The 27582-nt window shown below is 33.3% G+C and overlaps 1 pseudogene across 1 annotated transcript in view; it reads right to left on the bottom strand.

Moving 5' to 3' along the window:
* The window catches only part of LOC143244404 (uncharacterized), a 298731-nt pseudogene that overhangs the window by 204127 nt on the left and 67022 nt on the right, over positions 1 to 27582 (bottom strand). Inside the window, exon 2 of the transcript XR_013025052.1 lies at positions 27040 to 27449. The product of XR_013025052.1 is annotated as an uncharacterized LOC143244404 (transcript). The remainder of the gene's footprint in view (positions 1 to 27039; positions 27450 to 27582) is intronic.

The raw sequence follows: 27582 nt of genomic DNA on the forward strand, positions 1-27582 counted from the left end.
TCGCGATCCATGAACGATTATATCTTGGTTATCATAATTGGAATTATAAGTATAATTTGGATGGGAATAACCTTAACAGTGCCATGAAAGAAATGGATCTTGGTGTTGTGTGATATTTTGAGCATTGTGTTTAGTCGTGAGATCCTTACCTTAGAAAAAATATTAAACTGTTGAAAAGGGTTCAGAGAAGAGTTACTAGAACGGTGCCTGGGACAGAGAAATTCTCATACTAGATGTTGAAACCTTTTGTTTACTCGTGAAAAAAAAAAAGAGAGAGTAACAATAGATCTGATTGAGATATTTATGGGAATTTTTAAGAGACAAAAATATAAATTTTAATAAGATAGGAGTCATCTTCAGCTAAGACAGTTTTATTTTTCTAACAGGGAGGTTGGCCTTTGGAATGCGTTGCCTTCAAATGTTGTTGGGATAGTAAATTTAAGTGTATTTAAGAGGAATCTCGATAAGTATATGAATGATAAGGGTTTGCTTTAATATTTTAAAAATTTATTTATAAATAACTTTGGTTTCGTTTAGAGGATGTGACAGCCGAGATGGACCAATAGACCCCATGTTGTTCCAAAACACTATGCTACGTTATTCACCGTGGTACGTTTATTGGTTTGTTGTGTTTTTGCTAAGTGCTCAATTTTATTATACGCAGCATAACAGCTCAGAGAACAACTCCGAGTTTTATTTTGTGATTTTTTTCAAAGTGCAAACCTTTAATTCACAGCTTCGTCATCTCTTGGCCAGCCCCCTCTAGTACAGCGACAAATCTACGGAGTTACAAGGCTAAAATCAAGGATTCGATTCCTCTCGGTGGGTTCAGCAGATAACTCGATGTGGCTTTGCAATAAGAAAACGCTTTCCTGGTCGATTTGGGATCTAGTTAGAGTTTTGTACTCAGGAGGTCAGACCGTTTTGATTGATGCATTTGACCACGCCTAAGGTATCATACATTAATTTACTCTAATTCTGGCTAAAAGAATTTCAATTTAAGGGTGGGCTGGTAGAGATCTTTGTGAGTAATAAAATCGAATTGAATGTACGTGCTCCCCGCGCGTGGTGTTGCTGGTGCACAAAGTTATAACTAATAATAATGGAACAAGAAAGCCTCATAAATGACTTTACTTTTGTTCTGCCTTTAAAAAAATTAAATGCCGTTGCTATTGAGGATTCCCTCTTATTTCTTGTTGAGCCCTAATTATAGTGGAGTATTATTTTCTACCGTGATAAAGCAAGTTGTTAAAGCTAAGTCTTTTATTTACTAGTACACTTTTCTTGTATTTTTTCCAGAATGCGTATAGTCGTTAGAACTTTTTAGAAAGCGTTAAAATTAGTGCTTTGTTATACAGTGTATGAAATTTTAACTCTATTTTGGTTCAATAATGTCGTTACTATCAGCATCTTGTCATAAACACTTCTGTTACTTTATAGCTTATATTTATGTAACATATTGTATTATCATGGTTCGATTTTACAAAACCTCTAATTTTATGGCACGAAACTGCTCGAAAATTTTCTTTCTTGCATGGAGTTGTTGTTGTCTTACAGTTGATTTGGTATATAGTTATAAGACACTAAGACACGTATTTTTTGTGTGCTTTTAAAAGGAAAGATGCTATTTTGTGGAACTTTTATGAATCGTATATAAATCACTCCAAGTATCGCTAGATTTTTCATAAATATTATATGCTACTGGACAATCACGTGCCTGCCTTGACACAAATGTTTTGGTTGCTTTAGACTTCCTTTCCTTATCCATCTTGATACAGTTATTGTCTACCTTTCCTTGTTCATCGTGATACAACTATTGTCTTTCTTTCCTTGTTCATCTTTATGGAATTATTATCTTCCTTTCCTTGTTCATCTTGATAGAATTATTGATCCATGAAACTAAAACTCCTATAGTGTCGTAAAAAGTTGACAATAATTCTTAATCTTATGAGAATATACATGAATCTTTGTCTCCAACGGATCCACTCAAATCAGAAGTTCAGATAGGGATATCCTAGATGGCGTTGTTATTAAGTGTGATGTGTGGTATTTCACTTGCGGCGAATTTACAAAAAGGTTTTAATTCTGTTATCTATCAAATTATTACATATCAGATTAAAAAAATATGAGGCATATTAATCTAGACTTAAAAGCAAATTATTCAAGGCATAACATAGCTTAAAACAAACGCGTTTCAAAAATCGTTAATTAAAAGTTGATATCTTCAGAAAACTTATGACTTGCAAACCACGGCTTATATGTAAATTTTTAATGACGCAAATACTTATGCATAATATGTAAATCCTCATTTTATTTATACCCTTATGTAGCTATTTTATAAATAATGGTCAAAGTTCGTTATCAACTCATTAAGTTGTTGATCAGTTTTAAAATTTAAGTAACCTGTGTAGCATCTGATTGTATCTTACTTAAGTAATTTCGAACAGGTTTGATCCCATATCGCAGTAGTGGGCAAGGTGATTTTTTTTTCGCGATTCAAAAGAACGATCCCTTCTGACAAAAAGAGAGAGAGGGTAAATAATATTATACGACGTTGCAGAATATACATATCGCGTTGCTTAAGAACAATAGACCATATCTTTTAGACATGTTTACTTCTATAATCGCGATCCATGAACGATTATAAACTGTATTGATTGTATCTTACTTAAGTAATTTCGAACAGGTTTGATCCCATATCGCAGTAGTGGGCAAGGTGATTTTTTTTTCGCGATTCAAAAGAACGATCCCTTCTGACAAAAAGAGAGAGAGGGTAAATAATATTATACGACGTTGCAGAATATACATATCGCGTTGCTTAAGAACAATAGACCATATCTTTTAGACATGTTTACTTCTATAATCGCGATCCATGAACGATTATAAACTGTATCTGTGTAAGACACGACTTTGTCATGGCTCACGACTCCATACGGTCTCGCAGATTGTGTCGGTTCACTTCAAATGATGCTATTCCCTTTCATTTAATGACTGTCCCCAGGGGTCCAGGGAGGTTTAACGAGAAATCGCTGAATGTGACAGGATTGCGCTGTTAATGAAAGCAACTTGCACGTTCTGCTTCAGATGAGGCAAGTTTGATGTGACATTTGTCAAGAAAAGTGCTAGCGGAAAACTTGTCATGGAGACAATGTTCAGTCGCGTCAAACGTTTTTCTTTATTGTTTCAAGCTCTTTGATTGGGAAGTCCATTTGGCTTGGAATCCAATTTTGCATTTAACAGTAGACTAATTGAATGGGACGTATTATTAGTTTTATTTCCCGGTGTTAAAAACAGGCGTAAGCATAGCAAAATTAGAATATTTTCTTATTAGCAAGACGAATTTTTATTTGCAAAAATAGGCTTAACTTTTTATTTGCAAATGTAAAAGTGCATTTTCACGGTACGAAATTTGGAATAAGACACTCTATGCATTAAAATCTATTAGTTAGTTATTTTTTGTAAATTTCTGAAACCTCGAAAGATTGTACGTCACGATTGTTTTATCTTTTTTTATTTGTGGAAAGTAGCGCATACAAACACATTCCGTAATCTTTTGTGTTATCGTTTTTACGTAACTGTCGTTGTTACTTCATGTTTGCTTCTTTGAAGTCATTTGCAGATTTATTTTCGTAAGTCATTCAAGTAATATGTAGTCGTATTAGAACTTTAGTAACTTATATTTTGTATTGATAACAGTACCAGTATGCATGCCACAGGCCATGGAAATGCCCTTTTGAGTTTAAGGACTCTGTAGATTTAGAGTGTAATTCTAGAACCCACTGTTGTCCTAAACACTGTACAGTGCGAATTTTTTCAGGGTGATATTTTGGAACCCATTGCTATCTTAAACGTTCTACAGAGGAAGTTTTCTCAGCGATGTTAATTTGAAATCCTTTGCTGCTCTAAACGCCCTGCAGTGACAGTTTTCTCAACTATGTGATTTTGAAATCCATCGTTATATTCAAAATTTTTCTGTGGTAATTATTTTACAAAATATATCCAAAGCTCCAAGTTGTTGTGTCCCTTGATTCTACACTATTTAATTATCTTGCTATAAAAGACTTTGACACGTTTCCCAGACGACCTTCCGTAGTATAGTAGTTTTATACAGTAAATTGATCGGGAATTTGTCATCAATAAAACCAAGTTGTCTGCCGGTCTTTGTATCTCATCTTCAGCGACATGAACCTATAATAACCTGTGCATACCTTTTCGTAAATATGCATTATTGTATATTCTATATGTCCATACCCTTCTTTATGTTTATAGTTTTGTGTATTACATACATTAATAACTTTCTTCAATTCATACTGCTTTTCATTTTATATATTCATTTCCTTCCTATTGCTGTTTATTCTATTAGTTTACGATCTTCTGTAAATTCGTAGTGCTGTCCATTCTATATACTCATATCCTTCTGTAAATTCGTAGTGCTGTGCATTCTATATACTCATATCCTTCTGTAAATTCGTAGTGCTGTGCATTCTATATACTCATATCCTTCTGTAAATTCGTAATGCTGTGCCTTCTATATACTCATATCCTTCTGTAAATTCGTAGTGCTGTGCATTCTATATACTCATATCCTTCTGTAAATTCGTAGTGCTGTATATTTTACGTTATCTTATCCTTCTGTAAATTCGTAGTGCTGTATATTCTACGTTATCTTATCCTTCTGTAAATTCGTAGTGCTGTATATTCTACGTTATCTTATCCTTCTGTAAATTCGTAGTGCTGTATATTCTACGTTATCTTATCCTTCTGTAAATTCGTAGTGCTGTACATTCTATATAATCATATCCTGTAGCCCCCCGCTAGTACAGCGGTAAGTCTACGGACTTGCAACGCTAAAATCAGGGGTTCGATTTCCCGCGGTGGGCTCAGCAGATAGCCCGATGTGGCTTTGCTATAAGAAAACATACACACATATCCTATCAATTCATAGCGCGTCGTCAAAAACCAAAAATATCGCTCTCTCTTCTACATTAACTAATTTAAAAGAAGGCAAACAAAGAAACGAAACACAAAGAAAAGAGTTAAGGTAAAAACATGATGTGTTACTGCCACCCAGATGACTTAATGAGGTAAAGCGTTCTTGAAATTTGTCGAAAGGGTCGTTACAGTAACGACGTCAGATAATAAAAGTATAATATCCGGTATCCATTACTGTATAATACATTTCTTGAGCAGAAATAACACTATAACGTTCTCTTAACGATATAGTTGAAAAAAAGCTTTGTGAAGTGGAATGTATTCGTCTTCTGACACCATTTCCTTATCATAAACCTTGATTAACCCTCACAGTCCTCGGAGCTTGAGAACCGTTGTTACAATCTCATCAAAAGTTAACACAAACTTCCATCATACGTTTTTAACAACATTTTTTACATCTTCTCGCGTGTCAGAGGTGTCGCTTCCATGAAGTATATGTAGTATATTTTGGAATCAGTGTTTGAATATTTGTGTAGTAAAACCTTACTGGCGTCTCGCTTCTTTTTATGTTGTTTGGAATAACTGTGTTTAAGCAACATTTGGATTGAGAAAAATATCTCGTAAATTTGAGGTCAGTGATAAGGAGTTATATGTGTAATTTCACTTACCAATTGTATAAACAAAACCCTTTAAAACACAACGATAGTGGAAAACTAATACACCATTCTGAAACCTGAATAAATCGTCTTTTGCTCATAAGATTGAATAACTTATATAAAAAAACAACAATATTTATTTAAAATATGTAGTTTCACTTGACAACTGACTTTAATTTCAATGTCATGAGACAAAGACGTAAAATAATTTGAGAAATAATTATATTATGTTAATGTAATAAATTGAAAAACAACGACTTATAAGAAAAATAAAATGATTTATTCTGTGAGGGAACATACTGAGAGCTTTGAGATATTATTGTTCTACCCTCTTCTAAAGAACACAGTCCAATGTGTAGTATGTTTGTTCTAAGAAAAGAAATCATATTATTGTGCTTTAAATCGTTGTTTGTTAACTTTTTAATCACTTATAAAAAATGATACGGAAGATTCTATCTTCCCACACAAAATTAACCACTATTACCAGAACACTGTTTTTAAAGAGATATATCATCAATCGGTGCTATATGCTTAATTAAAGTATGTTTAATTTAAATCAACAGAACATGTACATTAACATTAAGTAATCAATTTATGTCTCCTTTAAATCGCAATACTACAATAATGGTCTTCTACAGGTTAGGTGACAACAACAAAATACAGTGAATTATGCACATTGTGTGCAACTTAAATTGTATTTGTTGCATACGTGCTAAGGCTTAGGAAAATTCATAATTGCTTGCTATGGATGTTGTAAATTGACCTAACTTAAAGCTTATACATGTTGCTGCATGGTCCACGATACTTCAAACTGCTTATTGATTACGGTTTTTATCATAAACCTCATTAATTTTTGAACATTTATAACAGCTTCTTTGCTGCATACTACGAATAGATAGATATCTTACATCATTCTACAGGCACCGCTAGTCTCAACTTTAAACTGAGAACGTTATTGAATTAAAACATGAACTATCTCAGTAACTTTTAGTTTGTTCTAATATGTACCTTTTTGACGAAAATAAAATCTTACTTAATTTATTTCGTTAAATGGTAAATCAATAGAGTATGTGCACTAAAAAACAAGTAGTTTAAAGTCATGTTTCTTCCTCTCAGAAGAGAGTGCTCAGTACGGCGGATATTGCTTGTAGAAATTCATGGAATATCTTAAAAGAACAGAGCTCATTAGCCAACCTAACTTTTTACTTGTTTGCAGTATATTCCTCAGAGAAATAGGGAAAATGAAAAATAATATTAAAAAAGAACTTCCAGAGCTTTAGACCACGTTTGGAAAGCTATTTTTATGAACTTGGTGTTTAATGAAACCATAAACGAGCTAAATGAAAATTCAATGTCTCACTCCATTGGCATTAATGAAAAACAAACCCCATTAAAAAAGTGTTCAAACACATGAGAGATATTCGGGTTAGTAAAGAAATACGTCACTTAAGTATGATGTTATAATTGTTAACAAATAATAATTATGTAGATAAATATGTCTACGTTGTCAACATTTAAAAATACCAGTGACAATACAAAAACGTAAGTAGTCCAACTGTACGAATATTGTTAAAAATAAAATTGATTGTATTGTGAAATATCACCAACAAATAACCAATAGGAAATTTTATGAATTTATCCTCTGGTATGGAGTTATTGAATGTATTAATACATTTCTTATTAGAATTTTCATGTAATGTTACCTTCAATCTAAAGATTTTCTATAAATTACGATTTGTGGTGAGGCTTATTAATATTTTTATTGTTTTAAAACACGGAAATAAGTAGATTTGAGACAAACATACAGTTATGTAATCATTATAAATATTACACATATTTAAGGAACTTTAAGCAGATAAAATTATAAACTAAGGATAAGATCATAAAGCTAACGATATAATACAATGTATTCATTAGTTGCTTTTCTACGAAACGTTTAGAACGTTTAATGAGCTAACCCTAATATGCACAAAGACTGCATTAGAAGTATCAACTGCTCCCAGTACTACGTGAACATGTCAACTATTTGTCAGGAGAATTTATCTTCAACTAATCATGACGTATGTGAAAGAAAGATTTCCACGAATTTTAATTAAGGAGTCTCATAATTTTACTTAATTTCTGCTAGTAATAATCCCTATGGTATCCTCACAAAGTAGAGATGAACATTGCATGTAATAATTTCCAACCATTTAATTGTACACGTTAACCGCTACAGGGAGCTGTTGGTATTTTTTAATAGATGTCGTCAAGCATATTTGGCTAATCCACGTAATAAAAGTTATACGGTTTACAGGTTTGTTTACATTTTATCATGAAAATTAATCCTTTTATTTTTCAACTATTATCCCTCTTTCTCATCAAGATGTTAGAATAACATTGATTTTTTTTTCTCAAATCATTCAACAAAAATTCAACTAGATATTTTGCACTAAATTAGTTATAATCCTCATAATACTATTAGAAAAGAACGTCGATACTGTAAAAATGTTTAACGGCAAAGACTATTTATTGAATGTCAACAACACCCCCATTTTGTCACGAATTCAAATTGAAACCCAGCTCATAATTTGGTGTTTATTCGCAACACGTTTACGGGACGATTCTCGTATTTAAATGTTATTATCTTACAAAGGAACGTAAGCAGCTTTTTAACATTTTAAGGTGAATTTAGAAAAAATGAATAAAAACTTATATCACGTATAGAAAAATTAATGATAATTTACGGAGCCTTAAATATTCCATACAGAATCTAATTTGAATTAATACGTTAAACATATTTTCCTACCTTTTGCTCTCTTCTTTTTCTACCTAGTGGCAAACTTTCTTCTTTTCCATGTATAAAATATTGAAACGTATTTCTGTCAAACACTATCGCTATTTATTTATTTTACTTGACTCAGAAGTTTCTTTCACTCCATTTGATCGCATTCCGCTGTGATTTATCGTGGATAGGTCATTGTTATTTTTGTTTATTTCTAAAAATTCTATGATTTTGTGTTCTAAAATGATATTAAATTATCCCAGACGATGATATAATTTAAAATACGTCTGTTGATTAAAAGCTTTAACATGGAGAATATTTTAATCGTTTTCACTCTTACCTGACCTGAATTCGACCAATTCTGGGAATCCAATGCTCAGTTTCTTTCATTTAATTACATCTTTACTAAAGTTTCAAACAAAAGGATGCTAAGGAATGGCTTAGTTTTTAATTAATCTAAGTATTTGTTTCAATACATTATAGTATGCTATACAGACGTTAATAAAAATTACTTTAAATGTAAAGGCTTTCCAATTCTTATGCTGAATAGAGAAATAGGATTTGACGCAACAAGCGATTCTTATTTCCTGATATAAAGTTCTTGCGAGTAAAATAAGTTTGCGTTTGTTTTAAAGCAAAGCTGCATTGAGCTCTCTGCTGTGTCGACCGTTGAAATCGATTTTATTTGTAATTAAGCACAAAGCTACGCAATTGGATATTTGTGCTGTACCCAACGCGGATATCGAAACTCGCTTGCTGGCGTTGTAAATCTGAGCAACTGGTGGATGCTGGAATTGAACAGGACTAATATAAAGTCATGTTGAAAGGTGGGAGGTATCTTTGGTTTAAAGCAAAGTCGCATTAGCCTATCTGCTATATTTGTCTCGGGAATTAAACCCCCGATTTTAGCGTTATCTCATCCGACATAAATTTGCTTCTGCTTGACCTTTGTTTTATTTGGCATTTGATCTGACCAATTATGCATATTTTTATTAAATTATAAATGTTTCTTATAGTTTACATGAAAACGTGTATTATCTTACTAAATGCAATGGAACTCAGTGTTTCGTCGTTAACCCTGTTGTAATAACCGTTGGAGGGTCACTTTTTTTAACCAGTCGTACCATTTTACAGTAGTTTGTTGTCTGTCAGTCAGTCAGTATACATTAAAATGACGTCACATAAGGGACTATAACGTTTCAATTTGTTCCATTGTGGCGTCACTGAAGCGTGCGCACGTCTTGAATCGTGCAATTATGCATTTTGCAATCTGTAGGCTACAGCACAGCGTGACATATAAATTTAAAAAGCAAGAAGTAAAAACATTTGTTACTCTTGGGTTTGCTTTATTTACTCTTGAAACAGAACACTTTCGGAGATCCTACGGAAGTACATATACCTACTGCCTCACAATCAGTGCTTTAAATATGTCAGAAGCTGTGAATACAATGTTTTAGCAAAAAGTTAATTACTACACAATAGTTTGACACACTTACCAATCTCAACTGACATAATTAACTTGGTATTCTTAACATTTAATATTTTGTTCACAAGGTATAGGAGTCACCTTTTCCAACTTTAAGTATCTCTGACTGAAAATTAATAATTGGATAAAAAGGATCAGATTAGTGGTTCTTCAATCCTTCTGCATATTCTTCCCTTAATTCTGATATGTAGTGACTTAAATAAAACTGGGAAAGATGATACTCCAGCTACTTAAAATGGTTCACACTAAAACCGTTGCTCTTTAAGCAGTTTGATGACATTAAAAGTGTCAACTACAATATATTCACCTTATTTTAACCGACTGTAGAATCCCGGAAATGAGTGAGAAATGTAATCAGAATACACGCCTTCTTACACTCAGTCGCACCTTCCTATAATTAGTTGTATCATTGTTAAACACAATAGTTGTCTCTTAATACAGTATTCCAGTAGTGATATACACAAAAAATATGCGTTCTAATACGACACAAGTATAACGAAACAAATATTTCCTTGAATGTAAAAGCTATGTAGAGCAAGCTACTGAATTTAGAAAGAGGAACTAAACAAAACAGGGATGAAAGTGGACACACTTGACCAAGCTATTGATCACATAACAGGTTAAACCATCTCGACTTTACATGGAGAATAAAATCTCTAGATTACTGCCTTTCCCATTTTGTTTCTATTTAAAGTTTCGTGTTTGAATAGAATCTCAGCTTTCATTGTTAAACATTTCCTTTAGTTAACTTTAGAACACTACTTTTATGACTGTTTTACAATAGAGTAAGTAACATGTTACGATTGGAAGTTCTGGTTCTATTTGTTTCGCCAATAAGGAAGCCAAATAATGTATGGATTTTATTCTCCGTGTAAAGTCGAAACAGCTAAGCCTACTGTGTGATCATTGGCCGGATCAAATGATATATCCACTTCCATCCTTATCTTGATTGGTTCCTTTTTTTATCAAATTTAGTAGCCAGCCGTACATAGTTTTTTTTTCATTTAACGATAATGTTTTCCTTATATTTGTTTTACTTTTTTGTATATAAGATGGTGTACATGAGTTTCTAAAGGTATTCTGAAGCTTTACCAATTTTGCATAGAATAAGAATAACAAATAAAATAGGTAGACACACACCATAAAGATTGTTTTGCTCTATCAAATGATGATAAAATTATAGTTACTGTTTATATTATAAATCTCCATTTCGAGCTATAGGCCAGTTTTCGACTTCGATATGATCTGGATAACTGAAAAGCGGCATGTACACTAGAGACAGTGCGATTATGCCAGGTGGCTCTTTATATCTAGTTTATGATGACCTATACGTGTATTATTTTTTCTCCTTCACTTCATTCATAATATTATTGTTGAATTGCTAAAGATGCCGATTGCATATTTTACAAAGCGCTGAGTATTTTAAATGCTATAGTAATCTTATGTTTAGCTATTATTCGCTAATAATTCCTGTTACACCCAGTATTTAAGCTTTGTGAAAAAACACAAGATTTCTTTACAAAGGCTAACTTACCATTGCTTACACAAGAATTACAATATTTTATTTTTCTTTTGTTTTACGTATAATAATAACAAAATATGTAGCTAGAGATTGTGAAAATTGTTTTGCTCTATCAAATGATAATAAATTATAGTTACTAATAGAATTAGGTAAGCTTCAGGCCTTTTCAAGAAAAATGATGTCAAGTGAAACAAGAAACTTCGGTTTTTACCGCTTTTCGACTTTTGGACGCTCTGTATAATTAAAAAGTGACAAATACATCGCAGATAGAGTGACTATGACAAGTAGCTCTTCATATCCGGCATCTAGTGATATGTGGGGAAGAAAAATCCAGATGTCTTTTGGATTGCTTTAATTCAGGCGTCCGTACCATCCCCACGTACTGTACTAGCAAGTGAAACCTTAAATTCTGAATGTTGTATCTTTAAGCTGATAAAAGTTACAGAGTGCAGTCTTCAGTGTAATATCACCGAGTTTTTGTGTAGGTCTTGTTGAGCAAGACCTACATAATGGGTTATCTGCGTGTTTCCCGCAACTGATATCAAAATCCGATTTTAACATTATAAGTCCTTAGAGCTTTTGCTGCTAAAAATTTAAATTTGGCTATATGATTTTGTGATATCCCTGACTGCAACTAGTACACACTTGTCTTAAACCTTGCTTCTCTCTTATTTGAGCATACTGAGTTACATAACGCAAATCAGATTTGATGAAGTACACTAATTACCTTAATATTAGACTTTCTTAATTGTGACATACCAGCAGTGGAAGCTAATTTTTATTTACTATTCTTTAAAATACAGTAGTTTTTTAACTGTATTCAGATACTTAATTAATTCAGTGGTGAGTTTTCAGATTTATAACACGAACATCTGAGGTTCGATTCTTCGTGGACTTTACGCGGATAGCTTATCATGCAAATTTGCGCTAAAGGATGAATCAAATACACTTTATTCGGTGGATTTTCATTAAAGTAGTTTAAGTTATTAGGTCAATAAGTAAATATTATACAATAAGATATTAATTAATTAGATGCTGTGGCAATACACTAAACTTGTGTCGCCAACATCTGGCAACAACACATTATATTTCACTGCATCTTTCAGCGAGTTGTTTGTTTGTTTTTTTTATATTTCGAGCAAAGCTATATGAAGGCTATCTTCCTATAAGAACAGCACAACAATTAAAAGATGACACAGATAAGTTCTTCCAATAATAGTAACACAACAATTCTAAGATAACGCAGATGAATTCTTCCTATAATAGCAACACAACAATTCTAAGATGACACAGATAAGTTCTTCCTATAATAGCAACACAACAATTCTAAGATGACACAGATAAGTTCTTCCTATAATAGCAACACAACAGTTCTAAGATAACGCAGATGAATTCTTCCTATAATAGCAACACAACAATTCTAAGATGACACAGATGAATTCTTCCTATAATAACAACACAACAATTCTAAGATAACACAGTGAATTCTTCCTATAATAGCAACACAACAATTCTAAGATGACACAGATGAATTCTTCCTATAATAACAACACAACAATTCTAAGATAACACAGTGAATTCTTCTTATAAAAGCAACACAACAATTCTAAGATAACACAGATAAACTCTTATAACACAATAGTTATAAGATAACAAAGATAAACACTCCTAAATATCAAATGTTAATGCCAACAGAATGCTCAGAAGACAAACAAGACTTTTAACATAGCTTATCATAAGGATTAGAAAGCCAATGATAATGTAAAAACTTGAACATAGTTCAGATACAATATTTAAAAGGCCAGTAACATAATATAATACTAAAAGTTCCCAAACTTACTGTATAAGCTAAACCCAAAGAAACTTCAACTATAACTTGGCCTAACTATACTTTAAATATCATTGATATTAAGGTAAAACAATAAATAACCGATCCTACTTAATGCGACCTGTAATTATTTGAGGTCATACGTCGTTTTTATTTATTAAAAAAACAAAACAAAGTAATTGAAACTACGTATATACTTCAGGCGTTACTACGTGTATGTTTCAGGCGTTACTACATAATTTTTTGTTAGGTTCCTATATTTGGACGGGTTTTATTATTATTATTAAAACTATTGAAAACTCCGTTCCACTTAATTAACGACAATGAAAATATATTTTTTTAATCACAACTCTTCTGTAGTTGCTGACTCTCTGGTTTCTTAAAATATAAATCCAAGTTTGTTTGTAGTTGTTTCAGTGCTGAAACAGCTCAATAATTAATTTATTGACTGATTGTCTCACCAACTTACTGAATAATTCGTTCACAACACTTCTCTGGTTCTTTTACACTATATTTCTTTCACAGAATCTCTAGAAACTTCGAGAAATCGCATGAAATCTCGATACTCAGGAAATACCTTGGCGTCACAAATTACGACTAACTGATGCCAACACTTCAACTAGCAAAGTGTACAAACTACCTAAGGCAAGATACTGAAAACATTGCCGAAAACAGTTTAAAAAATTTCAAACACTTATATCGATTTGTCAACTAGGTGCTATTGAGCTCCATACCTCACGTGAAAGTAAACATTATCGCTGTGTCTTAATATTGATGCTAAATCGTTTGTTTGTTTGTAATTAAGCACAAAGCTACACAATAGGCTATGTGTGCTCTGACCACCACAGGTATCGAAACCTGGTTTCTATCGGTGTGAGTCCGAAAATGTGCCGCTGGGGGGAGGGCATTATTGAAGAAACCAATACCAAAAGAAACTTTGGTTTGATTATTATTAAGCACAAAGCTACACAATGGGCTATCTATTCGTTTTTCTCTACAGGTATCGAAACTCGATTTTTATCTTCGAGTTACCGCTGAGCTATTGAATTCTCACAAGAATTAAAACCATTAAATGTGATTCGCCAGTTCCAAAAATTAGTTTCTATTTTAGTACCATTAAAATGTCTGAGTAGACTACTTTGATGTTATGATTTGTTTGTTTAACCATATTGTATTCAAATGGCTACCGGTAATACTCCTATAAAAAGGATCAAAGCTCACATTTTAGTTATAAAGCTTACTGATGAACCACTGGAGGAATATTAAACTATATGTTTAGAGTTCTAAAATATAAGCTGTTTTAGAAGACATTCATTTATCATTGCAACTTGCGACGCTTCTAAAAAATTAGCAGTTATCATTATAAAATCTTATTTTTTCCATATAACAGTCAGCAATTACTGAATAATAAAGTAATAAATAAATATGGACAAAGCATAGACTTAACGTGGATATCTGTACTTCTTGGACAAACGTTCACCACAAATGATGTATCCACTAGTAACGAGTACGGTTCTTTAATTAGGCCTATTTTAACAACAACGGGAGAAAAATATCACACAAATAATTGTTTTCTACAACTTTGAAATAATATTAACGATATAAAATCAAACAAACAAATAAAAATAGTAATAAAATAATTATTGTGAAAGAGACAAAGTCGTACCACAACTCACGTCTCACGAGCTAATAAATTATTTATAAATTAAGCCTAGTTATTCTTTTAAAACACTTAAAACTAATTAAATAACGTGCGTGCGTGTGTATGGCACGATAAAGTTTAGATAATAAGAACGACAGCAAAATTGAGTAACATTTATTTTAAATTTACCTACAAATGTAGGTAGTAGATTACTTAATTTCATCTCCAATTCATTCTAGCATGGCCAGTTGGTTAGGGGGCGCTCGACTCGTAATTTGAGGGTCCCGAATTAAAATCCCCGTCGCACCAAACATGCTCCCCCTTTCAGCCGTGGGGGCGTTATAATATGATGGTCAATCCCACTATTCGTTGCTAAAAAAGTAGCCCAAGAGTTGGCGGTGGGTTGTGAAGACTAGCCGCCTTCTCTGTAGTCTTGCACTGCTAAAATAGGGACGGCTATCGCAGATATCCCGCGTGTAGCTTTGCGCGAAATTTGAAAACAAACAAACAAATCGTTCCTGCTGATTTACTTTTTTGTTTTTAAACTGGTTTTGATGTTTTCCTTATTACTTTGAAATTTCTGGCTCTTTCCTTTGCTTCTATTTTTTCTCCATCCAGTGTACTGTTCCAGACTATCTCTTAACTCTCATAGAACTGTTCTAATACATCTCCTTTCCTTTTCTTCAATTTCATAAGCCGAAGTAAACGTAGGTATGGCTTGTGCCACACAGAGTAAGGATTCAGATTTAAAACTGACTGATTTACATTATATGTGTAATAAACTTCAATCTTTATGTGCTCTGCCACATCTAGTTCTCACTCGATTCGTTGCTCATATACTTACTTCTGGTTTACGATCACTCTTAAGTAAAGTTTGTCTGGAGGACTCAAACTCGTGGCATTACTACAGGTTTCATACTTTTGTTACCCTTCTATATCCTGTCTAACTGGTTACCATCTCAGATTTCTGCTTGTGAGATCTAATATAAATCTGTTAGTCCCTCATTTTCTCGAGTCTCAAATGTTCCGTATATATATATATATATCTTCCTTCATCATGTGGAGCACAGTAAACAAAGGCTAGTCTGACATTAATGACCCACAATATCGGTACCTACTCTAGGTTGATCAATCAACCTTTCTCACTGCACGAATGACAACAATCTCGGACATTCAGACAAAAGAGTTTGCACGCTAACATTACATTTCAGCTCACTAATAACACGTGAAACTAAATAAAAGTTTTGCTCTTAACACTTCTACCGACATTACAGTTTTAGAACAGAACATGTATAAACAAGTTTCGTGCCAGGTTATGTTCATTGTACGAACCGTCTCTATATTTTAGGATAAAAATTGAAATTTCTTGCATTTGAGAAGTTGAACCGATGGTATCGGAAATGTTTTCTTTAAGACTGCACTATTATTGTCCTTTTATATCCAAATACGACTGAATAAAATGATTTGAAAGAATATTGTAAAAATCCTAAAAACTATTGCAATACGAACTGGAAATGGTAATCGAAACAAACCACAGACTAAACTTCTGATGATTTGTACATGAAAAAGCTATATATTTTGCATCTCTTATAAACCGTTATCTGTACATAAGTTATTAATAAATATAGGCATATATAGTTTTAAACATAATAATGAAAACAGCAACTTAAAATTGAATAAAATCTAGCGTTGCGCCCTCTCTAATCTATGGAAATGAACTCCACCATAGTACATTCAGGCGATGATAGCTCACACTGTGATTTGCTGTCATTAAACTATTCGGACATTTCCAGGCGAGCACAATTCCTGTATTATATTCTTTAATGGTATATTAACCAAGAAATGAAATTTCACGCATGCATAAGTTAAGACCTTGGCCTGTTAAGGGCATTTTATGTAGTTACATTCTACGCTTCAGTAGCAACTATATTCAGGAATCTGAAGAGGGTATTGAAGCTGTTAATAGCAGAAGTGCTCGAATAAATATAAAACTGTTCAATAGTTATGCAAGTTTTTTGAGATATGTCATTTACGAGATCAGACAATAGTCGAATATAAATCGGTCTTTCTTTGCTGTTAATAAAAGTGTGACTGTTTATCATCAGTGCACCAAGTTACACATTAACTCAAAGTATCTCAATAGATGTGTAGTTGTGCAAAAATTTCTACTGAAAAAAGTAAATGAACAAGATATAGAAATGAGCATTAGATTGCGAGAGGAACGTGCTGCTCTGTATGAATAAATCATGGTTCAAATTTTTTTAGAAGAATCAATAACAATTATTTCCTTGGCAGAAAGGACATGATCATCTTAAATATCGTATATCCACAATGAAGTATAGGTAAGAGTATTAGCATAACATTTAAAGTGCATCTCATCCAACGGTATTGGTGATCCACATAAATCTGATAGCACCACGAAAACTGAGAAGCACAGGCATGTTCCAACCAATTTTACCATTCCTCCAGAATCATGACACATTGGACATGTTATATTATCTTCCATGAAGACAATTATTTCAAGCTAGAAGAACACAGCTTCTATAATAGAGTTCTGAATGCATGCTTGATATAACAATCAACAGTAATCAACATATACTGATTACCATATGCTGTCTCAGGCACTTGACCAATTAGATCCAAGAACAAGTTTCTCAAGAGCAAACTGACTTGTAACTTCTTTAAGTTAATGTAGTACCTAACATGGGAGATACCTCTTCGTGACTGCATACATTGTGCAAGTGGTTCACCTTTTTTTCCTTTGCAGAATACAACAAATACTGGAAAGTGAATAATTAGTGAAGCAGTCACAAGTCCCTTTGTATCTCTCTCCAATAAAGCATTGTTCTATGAGCTTAAGAACCACTATCTTTCTCACTATTTATTTCTTCTCCCAGTCAACACGTGATAGTAGTACAGTGCTCAACACGAGTCCAATTCTCCATAAAAATTCCAAAAGTACAGGAATTAGCACTCCATTGTTCATTGCTATGAAAATTGGACATTTGCTTGACCTTTTTTCAACTTTATAATCTGGTTATTATCTTATTCTACTAATTGGCTTCCTCTAGCCCTTCACTGATCCAGATGAAAATCAAATATTTTATCTGGTGATATTCAATGTAGCATATTTATAGCAAAGCAATATCGAGCTATCTGCTGTGTCCACCGACAGGAATTGAACCCCTGGTTTTAGCGTTGTAAAATCCGAAGACTTACCGCTGTCCCAGCGGAGGATACGTTAATGGTACACGATCTAAATTTGCATTCCAAGAAAGAGAACAACAAAACATCTTCTAATTAGATTACTTCAAAGTTTACAAACATTCTCCTGTTGCTTGCCAAGCCAATGATCAGCTCCAAACATATAATCGCAAATTACAGTAATCCAATAAGTTATCATTTTGTCAACTCTTGGAAATACATCACTATTCATTGTGATGCATAATGAACACCAAACATAAGGAATATTACCACACAAGTAAAACAAAACGTTGATTATAGACATCAGTGTAGTGGTGGAATATCAACTATGTTCTGAAAGCACTCAAACGCTAACTAGCATGTGCACTGACAAGTGTTAGTTTCCACTTCTGACAAAATGTATTGCTACTAATTTTGGCCCGGCATGGCCAAGCGCGTAAGGCGTGCGACTCGTAATCCGAGGGTCGCGGGTTCGCGCCCGCGTCGCGCTAAACATGCTCGCCCTCCCAGCCGTGGGGGCGTATAATGTGACGGTCAATCCAACTATTCGTTGGTAAAAGAGTAGCCCAAGAGTTGGCGGTGGGTGGTGATGACTAGCTGCCTTCCCTCTAGTCTTACACTGCTAAATTAGGGACGGCTAGAGCAGATAGTCCTCGAGTAGCTTTGTGCGAAATTCCAAAAACCAAACCAAGCTACTAATTTTATTGTCTGAAGTGAAGGTTAGGCCTAAGACATGTCACTACAGAGACTTCGAGTGTGGACTTTAGAACTTTAAATATGATGTCATAACAATTTGTTTGTTTGTTTTAGAATTTCGCTCAAAGCTAAACGAGAGTTATCTGCGCAAACCACCCGACCATGTCGGGCCAGTCATAACGAACACTACATAAAATGAATATCCATTCAATTGTAATGAATCCGTTAAACTGTTAAACAGTTCATTAATAAGAATCCACAATAGATATAAAAAAGTAAAAATTATTTTATCTTGATGATCTCGTGATTTTAGTGTCTTAGACTTAGTTCAATCTCTTGTTGTTCCAATAGCGTTCAAAATATCCTAATAGTGTTCGTAATCTGCTCCATATCATCCTCAGTTTCTACGTGGCTTATTCACATAACGTTACAAAAGTCAATCAGTGTATTATCAAACACCATGTCCACTTACAGTTCACTCACATTTTCTCAATGCTTTGGAACATTATACAAGCTAAATTATAATAATTTTATATTTTATGGTCCACTCTGATCACTGATGTGTAAAATATTTAATCAGAACGAAATGGATAAACATAGTTTTCTTTTATATTCCAGCTCCTATCCATTCTTTGCATATTCAAAACTTTTGCATGGACTACGGTTTTAACTCTCGTGAATGTTCGTGTAGAATACAGGAGCTAGCTGCGATCTTGTTAATTTCAATAGTTGGTGTTGTTCTCGCATTCTCTTGTGCTTAAATAACTTTCTCACGTTTTCAATTTCAACCTAATTAAAGCCCGTTCCGAAAACAAGGTAAACATTCTATACTGAAAATTGTATTCTCGTAAATGTGGCAACTGCTACATTAAAGATTTTCCTGTCTAGTGGTTGTTTAATCTTAAATAAGTAATCATGTAATCCTTTCTGCGCATTTACTTTCACCCAACTCGTTTTGTTAAAATATTAAGTTTTAACAAAGGTTTGCAGTGAAGCCAATAGGGTTTGGTATATTTTTAAAGCTAGTAACTTTTGTCACATTTCACGAAAGTCTTACCCGAGCGAGTATGATACATACATCTTCTTAGAAGTGTAAAAGATTGAACTATAATTATGTAATAATTATTCACTCCAGTATTTTTGCCATGGCTTCTTTGTGTCAGTTGTTGTGTTGTGTTATTAGATTTTAACCAATTAACGTTTTTCAATTTCTGACTCAATGTGTTTGAAACAACGTCTTTCTTTAAAAGTGGTACAAACAGTTCTTCACCAGGTATACTGAACAATCTCATTCTGTTTAATACTGTACAGACTCTTAGTAGGTTAAACATGTTAATTAACCGTTATTTTCTAATCGTGACTAATTGATACTTAACCATGAAATATACTAATCTATAGTTTCTACGTTTTCGTGTTAAATTCAGTGGTTCCTAGTCATTCATTTGAGTCAGACCTTAGTAGGTAAAGTTCAGTCGTTTTATAATGCAATTGTGGCTTAATCAGCAATCTATAGTATGTGGTAGTACCTTGTATTGTTTTAGTTTAATGATAATAACGACAAATGCAGCATACCAGTTATAGATTTTGATGGGTATGTACGAGATATTTCTCTATTTGTGGATCTGGGATCTTATTTTCTGCATATCGTTTCTTTTTGTACTGTTTATGTTGATCCGAAAGAAGGCTTGAGCCAGTCTTAAACAATATCTCGCAGACTACTGGTTTAAAACTAGATAACCGATTGAACTAACTATTTCGCCCTTGTAACATGTTTTCTTTTCTCAATCATCTTAAGTTCTTAATTAATTATTTAATTCTAGTGTGGGAAGAATCGAGTCCAGAGTCACAGTTGTAGCAGTATCTCACTTTCAGTAATTTTAATCCCGCCAGTTATGTTATCCACTGAATTAAACCATTAATAAAACTGATTAGAGGCAAATCCAACAAGTCGAGTTGACGAGAAGTACGTCCCATGACTGAGTTGACGACAAGCACGTCTAACAAGTCGAGTTGATAAGAAATATGTCCTATGAGTTGACTTGATTAAAAGCATGTCTCATGAGTGGAGTTAAGTGCACACCTACCACTAACCCTTCTGAATTAAAAATCAGTCATTAAGTTTCCATAGCTTAAGCCCAACTGATAAGATAGTTCGAATAATTTCAGAAAATATCCTAAAATATATTTGGATAAACATAACAAATTGTTTAGCAAATCTGTCCCACGCCAATCAAACTCATAATTACCTTATTCTTTATTGCCCCAAAACTGTCAAAGGACCTATTTTCATTTCCACTCTTCACTATTCCTTTCAGATATACTTTTATGCAAGTATTTGTAAACATAATAAATTAAGTGGACAGAGTGGTCATGAATTATATTTTATTCCAACTATTGTAATACTCCATCGTCATTCAAGAATGTCTGGTAACATACCTATCAGATACATTGTCCAAAGGTTGGTTTTATAAGCAACATATTTTTATGACTCAGAAGAAATCTGAATGGTTCTGATCTTCCACTATGCCCATTAAGGCATCATTGTGAATCGTCATATTTATTTACTAGTAAATCACTTTTGGCTTCTGATCTCATTGGTCACCTCGACTTGACCTGCTCTTTTAATAACTCAAGGAACTACATAGCCTCATGCATCTCAGTAGCAGGCTTCATTCACTGAACAGATGTTGAATCCTGAGCACTGTCACTTATTTTTGTACTCCTACAAAACATCAACAGAAGTGATGACTGGGATAACCACAAAACGTTTTTTCGCCCACTTTAATACAAACGTTCTATTTCTTAAAAGTTTAACTGACCGGAAAAGGAATACAATGTTTTTATAACGTGCATGTCTGTGAAGTAGCAAAACCAAATTAATCCATGAAAACCGAAGTTCGAAGAACCAGTAAAGAAACACCTACATACATGAGTACAAGGTGAAAAACATTGAGAATTATTGTTCGATATTGTGAATATATATAAGGTATTATTACTAAGTCACATTAATTACAGCAAAATGTTTTAATTTTTTTATAATCGAATTTAAAAATAAAAATAAAGCTTGTTTCAAGGTAAACATTATACATTCGTCTAACAAATAGGAAGACATTTGGGTCAAGGTAAATATATACATTCGTCTAGCAAGTAGAAAGATATTTGATCCATGGTAAGCATTATACATTTGTCTAGGAACTAGAAAGATATTTGGCCCAAGGAAACCATCATACATTGAATAAAAAAAAGACATTTGGCCCAAGGTAATCAATTTATATTCGTCTAACAAGTAAAGATACATTCGGCCAAAGGTAACCATTATGCATTCGTCTAAATAGTAGAAAGACATGACCCTAAACCAAATTCTTAAGTCTTGTTTCTGTTGGCGAATAACAAGCTAGACTGGACATTAAAAACCTTAATAAAATACTGTGTAAACATTCAGGAGTTAATATATAAAAAACAGCTTATTTTCAACTACCTCATTTTATTCTCACTTCTGTCTTACCTTCCCCTTAAAAATGTCCTATCTTATCCCCATACCCGTATTCTTATACAGATCACATATCCTTACAACTGTCTCATCGTTATTCCTGTCTTGTTCTTACATATCTCTTATCTTACTGTTACAGTTGTGTCATCCTTATTGACATCTTTTCTTATCCTTAGACCTATTTTTTTTACTTACATCTGTTTTATGTTGTCAGTTCAGCTGTTTCGTTAACCTGAATACGACCTAAAAAGGTAGAAACGTTGTGCTTTATTTTAATTAAAGTGCTAATACCCATACCAGCCATGTTGAGAATACACCAGCACAGCTGGTTACTTTATCCTTACAGCTACTGTATCTTTGTGATTCCAGATTAAGGTCACTCATAGTATAAAACTAAATTATCTAGTGGTCTTAGGCCTACTGAGAAGATATTTTTACTGGGATCTCAGTTGTTACTATCATGATCTCTGTATAAGGCCAGTTTTAAGTTTTTTCTTAGATGCCAATAAAATTCTATATCGAGTAACCCATACAATGGGTTTAATATGCACATCTACAGTAAATAAAGACACCTTACCAAACTTAGAACATGAATGAACGACCAACTCCTAATAAAACACATTCCGCTACACAGATTTTTAAGCATCAAATTTTCCCAACTTATTTTCTTTATTTTTCTAATATAAGAGCATCGCGAATTGAGTGTCTTCATACGAAATCCTTATCTCTATGCAGAAAAAAGAAATTAATTGAATTATGATTTTCCTGCTTCTAGCTTTCCCAAATACATAATGTAAAAAGTCATTATATAATGAGAAAAACGGACTGGAATTTTTCTCTTCTTATGTACTCCCAGCTATAAATATATTATTATTCATGTTATTTTCCTAAATTACATCTGTGATTTTGGTACAAATAGTTTAATATATCCATCAGACATTAGGAAGATCACAATATTTATCTATATTAATAGCTCTTAATTTATAAGTATATACGTTTAGGGAACAAAATGTTCGAAAAATCAAAATTGATTAGGTCCGCATTTTCTGAATATCGAGAGTCATTGCATCTCTTCATAAAACGTAATCAAATTTTACATTTATTAGATTCAAGAAAACTGCTTTGCAGAATTTATGTATCTGGAAATTGACTGCACTGTACACGAACAATTTAAGGAGACGTTTTTTTAGTCGCGGCATAACGGCTCATAGAATGACTGATTTTGTTTGTTTGTTTTTTTGTGTACAAACGTTTATCTCATAACTCTATCATCTCTTTACCGGTTTGAGATCTAAATGCAGTTTTGAACTCTTGAGGTCAAATCCTTTCGATGGATGAATTTCACCATGCCCAAGATTTCGTAAATTGTTCTATTCTAATCCTTTCTAAAATAAATTTCAATATGAGGATAGGCTATTGAAGGACATGGTGAATAATAAAACAGAGTCGGATATGAAAAGGTATCTCAGAACGGCTGAAGTCATCTTCAGAAAGGTCGAAACGTTGTTCTCTGTTTATAAATAAAAATTTTAATACCCATACCAGCCGTTTTGAGATACATTTTTATTTCAAGTAGGTTTCATCAGAATCACTTATAGCTAATAAAAAATGAGGGAAAAGGTCTAAAAGCTTAATTTACTTTTATTCTGCCTGAAAAACATTCAAGTGCCGTAGCTACTGAGGATTTCCTCTTATTTCAGAAATCTCATCTTCCCAAACAAACCATTTTTTATTTGATATTTTTAACAACTAAAACTGTGTTTTGGAAAGAAGCGCCTCTTGTCCCCTAACGGGGTTTACTGTAAACAAAAAGATATAAAATTTGCAGATGTCTCCAGAAACATCCGTCTTTTTAATACACTTTGAAACCCTAATTGGATAATATTAATTGAAATTATTCCAAACAAATAGCAAATAAAATATATTCAAACTCTTTCAATATATTTCCCATGATTCCAGTATAAAAGAAAGTATACCTAACTAAGCATCATTCAAATTATTACTTTATTTACAAATGAAACTAAAACTAATTTAAAATTAAGCGTGAGCTTGGTGATAGATATATTAATCTTGTTTTGTCAGAATTAAATAACATTGAATGTATTTTGACACAACAGATGGTTCTTTAGAAAAACAAAAAAACGAAATGAATTATTTTTCCCTAAAATCCGCTGATGACAGAAAATTTGAATTAAACTAAATTCCAAGCACTGGACTACCAGGAGGGTCTTGCAACCATAACCCCACCCGCCTTTGGCTTGCATATTTATTTTCCACTAGGAAATAATAAGGTTTAAGTATTATAAAAATAAATAGAAATGATATGCAAATATCAATGCTTGAACTTGCCGCCACGCCCGTTCAATTTCCTGGATACAACTGTGATTCCAGGTTAACCACATTAAGCTTCTCATAACCCTTATTAGCGCAGATAGCCCTTGTGTAACTTTGCGCGAAATTCAAAACAAACCAAACCCAGCCTATAAAGACAAAACCCAGTAAACAAAGATGCAAATCAGTTATAACTAAATAACCTGAATCAGCCCTGAGTTGAACTCACATAGATAAACTTTAGATGTAGTTTTGTTGTGATTGATAAGTTTCATTTTAACATGATCCACATCATGTATGAAACAAGTAAAATAAAAAAACGAACAAACAATATTCAGTCATTAATTATATAAAGTTGAATTTCTGTAGAAACACATCATTCGTTCAAAAAACACGTGGCTTCCTAGTGGTACAGCGGCATGTCAGCGGACTTACAACACTAGAAACCGGATTTCGATGCCAGAGGTGAGCAGAGCACAAATAATCCAATGTGCAGTTTTGTGCTTAACTATAAGCAAACAAAAGACACTTGCTTTTATATAATGCAATTACTATATTTAGAACTTACATTTATTACAGTTATGTTCTGCAAAAAAGAACAATTATTTGGTCTCAAGAAATTATTGAAATTTTGGTCCCCTGAGCTAGGCCTGTGATTTTTTTGTTTTATCACTTAAGGCGCTTGATATTTGGTCCACTTACAAGTGAAGTACGAATATAGCACATCACATTTTGTAGAGTGTTAACTTATTGGTGATTCTCAGAAGCTTGGAACCAAATTAAATGTAAATTGAGTTTTACAGCACGTGAATAAATTGAAGTCATGTCAGTTGCTTGATATCATCATCTATTGGAACTAAAGCAGGATTTTCTTTCTCTTTGCATGAATTTCATGTATTTCTTTGTATTACATCAACCCAAGACATTTACACTAACCATTGTTGTTTAACTAGATCTTTAAATGGAAGTTACTCATCTAGGGAAGTAACATCAGGATAATGCTAATATTACACGCATTATAAAGTAGGTTACCTAGGATTGGAACGTGCCTTACATATAAGAATAACATGCGTCCTGGGTTCTCCCCCCCCCCTAGTGGCATAGCGGTAATTTTACGGTCTTATAGCACAAGAATTCGCATTGCACAGATAACCCAATGTGTACTTTTGTACTTAACTACAAACAAATACAGTTGTTTTGAGCTCTGCTGACCAAAGTGACTGGACAAAGGTGTGGAGATTATTTCTTATTCTTATCACGGCTCATTCACGGCACAATAATAAACAAATAACTATTTATTTTGCGACAAAAAGAGGTCGTAACAGTTTCAGCTATGTAGATGAAAATTAAATTCACTATTTCATACCAATTCACAGACATACAAAGAATCTATTGGCCTTGGTTATTAGGTGATCGTGTCGCGAGTGCTCACTCCAGCGTTCTCTAGTACTCTTGATTGCTGCTTAATTTTTCCAATGTGCTTTCCCTAGCAGAGAACGATGGTGCAATACAAGTTAGTTTGAAGTCAATTTTTAAGTTTTTTACATTTTAACGTTCAAATTTTGTAAAGTTGTGCCACTAAAAAATAAATAATTGCAACAGTTTGTTGTTGTTTTTTTCTGCTGAACAAAGATTGAGGTCGTAAAAGTTTGTAAATTTTCTGGAAAACCTCACGTACCTTTAAAATCAAACGCAGGCAAACGCAGTGAATAACATTTTGCAGACTTATTCAAGACAAAACTTGTTCAGGAAGAAGCAAAACGTTTGTCGTTTTTAATTGTGAGGAGGGAAAATAGTAATCATGCATATTTAATGAGCAAATTAGTTAATTATTGCAATCAAATGAAATAAGACTAAGTTGGCCTAAATTGACCGTACATGGATTCCCAGTTGGTATGCCTTGACTATGAATCTGGATATATACGGTTTGTGTTCCATTGTCGTGAAATCCCTTGCTACGCACTTTGAGTGACGGTTATCTCAAAATTCTGTCAGACATGTGTAGTTCAAGAGCCGGAGGTTGATGCTATGGACTAGCTGCCTTCCCTTTAACCTATCTGTTCAAATTTAGGAAGGATACGAGTAGATAACCCTTTTGTAGCTTTGGATGACAATTTATAGTAAATACACTATTTCCTACTCATTGTGAATGCTCTTTTAGTAAATCACGGTCAACAAAATTATTTATTAATTTTTTATAGCAGAGATTACAATTGTATCTTATAATTAACATTTTTTTATAAATATCAAATTTATACGTAAATACACGTTTAAAATTTTCTTTTTTTAACAGAATTTGTTGTTTTACTATTCCACATGTATAACACTTTAATAGTTTGAATATACTGTTATATTATATTGTATTCCACAATCCTGCATTTAATTCTACCTAATCTATATCACTTACATCATTGAAGAAAAAAAAAAAACCTGAATGGTGAATTTTCAATAGCTCCATATGCAAGTGTACTTAGGTATTTTTCTTTACCTGTTCAGTGTATTAGCGTATCTACCACCAGGCGAAGACGGTTGAGGCCAAGTTGCTTAATCTCGAGAGAAGAGAGTTTTCACAACAGGCAGAAGTGACGACAACGTTGACACACCAGCAGGATTAAGGTTTGCGCGCTGATGAAGTCATCCCTAGAGACACACTCCAGTGTTTCTAAACACTATCCTCCGCAGGACGACGTTTCGCTGCTCAGTAACCATTGGAGCATACAAAAGAGTAAAACGTGTGTGAACACATCAAGTGCGTCGTCTCCATGGTTTCCAGCCATCAGGAACGTCACATGCTCTTGGGGTGTAAGTGGGCGAGTCCATTTAAGAAGTAAACGGGAGAGAGAAAGTAAACACAATTGACCCTGCTGTATGATGGACTAGTATTGAACAGCTAGCGTGCTAGAAAATTCAATTACATATTAGGAACCCGAATAATTGTTTTACGTTTTTCACACAATGCTTGATAAGACGAGAATATTCTCATTCAATGACTCAATCGTGAAAATAAAAGTACAAGTTAGTTTGATAAAGA

Source organism: Tachypleus tridentatus, chromosome 2 (genome assembly GCF_004210375.1).
Source record: "Tachypleus tridentatus isolate NWPU-2018 chromosome 2, ASM421037v1, whole genome shotgun sequence".
Taxonomy (NCBI): Eukaryota; Metazoa; Arthropoda; class Merostomata; order Xiphosura; family Limulidae; genus Tachypleus; species Tachypleus tridentatus.